This window comes from Myotis davidii, unplaced genomic scaffold (assembly GCF_000327345.1).
Source record: "Myotis davidii unplaced genomic scaffold, ASM32734v1 scaffold924, whole genome shotgun sequence".
NCBI lineage: Eukaryota > Metazoa > Chordata > Mammalia > Chiroptera > Vespertilionidae > Myotis > Myotis davidii.
The window spans coordinates 374659-377725 of NW_006294764.1; the positions used below are offsets into that span (position 1 = coordinate 374659).

The window sequence follows — 3067 nt, forward strand, 5'->3', positions numbered from 1 at the left end:
TGGCAACCCAGGTATATGCCCTGGCTAGAATTGAACCATGACCTGGTTCATAGGTTGGCGCTCAACCCCTGAGCCATGGCAGCTGAGCTATATTTATTGATTTTAGAGAGAGGAAGAGAGCGGGATAGAGAGATAGAAACATCGATGAGAGAGAAGCTTCATCCATCTGCTGCCTCCTGCATACCCCCTACTGGGAATTGAGCCTACAATCTGCACATGTGTCCTGACCTGGAATTGAACCATGAACCAGGAGGCCTATGCTCAACCACTGAACCACACTGGGCGGACTGTTTTGTTTTATTTTAAATTCCTAGTTGAAAATAGAGAGTTAAAAGATCTGAGTTCTACTCACAGTCAAATTCTAACTTTTCATGTGATCTTGGACAAATAACCCCTCTATTCCATGTGATAATCATCCATAATATGAAGTTGTCAGGTTAGATGTTTTCTAAGGTGTTTTTGATAAATAAGATTCCTTTATCCCAGACATAACATTTTTCTGTTTGGTTATAGGTGGATGGGTTGGAGCTGAGATAGGGAACACCATTGAACGATTTGATCCTGATGAAAATAAATGGGAAGTAGTTGGCAACATGGCTATGTCACGCTACTACTTTGGCTGTTGTGAAATGCAAGGTGATTGATTGCTTTATATAATGTTTTTCTTGAAAATATCTATAATAATAAAAGTGTAATATGCAAATCGACCAAACGACTGAATAGCAGAGCAACCGTCCAGATGACCTTCTAGACAACCACGCTATGACACCCACTGGCGCCAGACCAGCTAAGGCGGGTGCAATACAATTGGTTGGGGGCCTGGCCATAGCCCCATGATTGCCCTGCAGAGGGAGACACAGGCCACCAGCTGGTGGGGCGATCAATCAATCGGGGGGCTCCACGATCGCCCCAAAGAGGGAGGCCCAGGTCAACAACTAGCAGGTTGCGGTGGGTGGGCAGGGCCTACTTCTTTGGGACGATTGATTGTGGGGCTCCCGAACTGAGAGGGCACAGGCTGGGCTGAGGGACCCCCCCTGCCGAGTGCATGAATTTCATGCATTGGGCCTCTAGTATATTTATAAAAACAGCCTGAGGCTTTTATTTACACAAAAGTATATTTATGTCTATTAATGTTTATTAAGTATTTAACATTAACAATATGGATGTTCTGCTTTTAACCTCATATCTTTTTAACTTCTTATTTCTTTATTTCTGTATTTTCAAATAATATATTTTTCTCCAAAATAAACAAAGTTAGAATTTAAAATTACAGATAGGCAAAAACACCTGACTAGCAAAATAAGCATTTAAAATATAATTCTTGCCCTAGCCCGTTCGGCTCAGTGGATAGAGCATCGGCCTGTGGACTGAAGGGTTCCAGGTTCAATTCCAGTCAAGGGCACATGCCTAGGTTGGGGGCTCGGTCCCCAGGTAGGGAGTGTGCAGGAGGCATCAGATCAATGATTCTCTCTCATCATTGTTTCTATTTCTCTCTCTCCTCCTCCTCCCTTCCTCTCTCAAATCAATAAAAATATATTTTTTTAAATAAAAATAAAAATAAAATGTCATTCTTGTCCTGGCTGGTTTGGCTCAGTGATTAGAGTGTTGGCCTATGTGCCAAAGGGTCTCAGGTTCAATTCCTGTTTGTGTTATGGTTCTACCATTAGCATTACTAAATCTCCCCAAGGGCATGTACTTCGGTTGCAGATTCCCCAGCCCCAATAGGGGTGTATACGGGAGGCAACCAATAGATGTGTCTCTCTCACATCAGTTTCTCTCTCTCTTCCCTTCCACTCTCTACAAATCAATGGAAAAAATATCCTCGGATGAGGATTAAAAAATAAACTAAATTAAATGTCATTCTTTATTATTATTTTGTCTCCCATTCAGGCCTTAGCAAGTATTTCTAAGTAAGGAGAGGATATAAAAAACAGTCTTCACATTCTCTTCTTATAGGCTTCTTCAGTGTGTTTTTTAATAGGGTACGTTGTGATTCAGGCCACGTAGAATATAATGCTATAATAGATTTGAAAAATGTTGCACTGAATATTAAAATGGTGTACAGAAATTATTTTAATTGTCTATTATACCCTGAGAGATAGATAGTTCTGTCAAATAAAACCTGATTCTCTGTCCAGAGTTAGAGAGCAAATTTATATGTACCTGCAGAGTAGGAAATAGTCTGCCCATTGTTATATGACAACTCGGCCTACTTTGTTCCCAGCTCAAGTTCTTCCTGCTTTGTGAAGATTTTAACTAGCATTTCTCAGATTTCAACTAGCATTTAAATGTACAAATTACATGGTGCAAACTATATTAATATTATAGTGTTCTCTAGTTGTTTTCTATTTATTATTTTTACCTTCCCATCTAAAAATCATAGAGTCAGGCATCTTGGAGATTATCTATTTCAACCCCTTTATTTATAAATGAGGAAGCTAAAGATTAGGAAGGCTGTGAGTTATCTCTTTTCAGAGCTGGTTACTAGATAGCTGGAGCTAGAACCCAAGTTTATTAACATTTAGCTCACATTTCTTTTCTTTTCTTTTTTTTTTTTTAAATATATTTTATTGATTTTTTACAGAGAGGAAGGGAGAGAGATAGAGAGCCAGAAACATCGATGAGAGAGAGACATCGATCAGCTGCCTCCTGCACATCTCCTACTGGGGATGTCCCCGCAGCCCAGGTACATGCCCTTGACCGGAATCGAACCTGGGACCTTTCAGTCCGCAGGCCGACGCTCTATCCACTGAGCCAAACCGGTTTCGACCACATTTCTTAAAATACCATTAAAGTGAGGAGTTATAACCTATAGCTCCTCACTTTAAAATGTGGGAAACACACTGGGTACTCAGAAATAATTATAAATTGACAGAACCATTGGTTTTGATCAAATTTAAAAATGAACTCTCTGTGAATTATATTCTATTATACCCTAGTGATTAATCTGGTATTTTAATCTAGCCATATAAATATTATAATTTAAATTCAATTATCTATTTTATGTCCATCTGAACAACAGGTAGGCTTTCACAGTTTAAGTGCATAATATTTTAAAATTATATAT

The 3067-nt window shown here is 39.2% G+C and overlaps 1 protein-coding gene across 1 annotated transcript in view; it reads left to right on the forward strand.

Moving 5' to 3' along the window:
- IPP (intracisternal A particle-promoted polypeptide) overlaps positions 1–3067 on the forward strand; it is a 51046-nt gene that overhangs the window by 40851 nt on the left and 7128 nt on the right. The gene's annotated exons all lie outside the window — the stretch shown is intronic.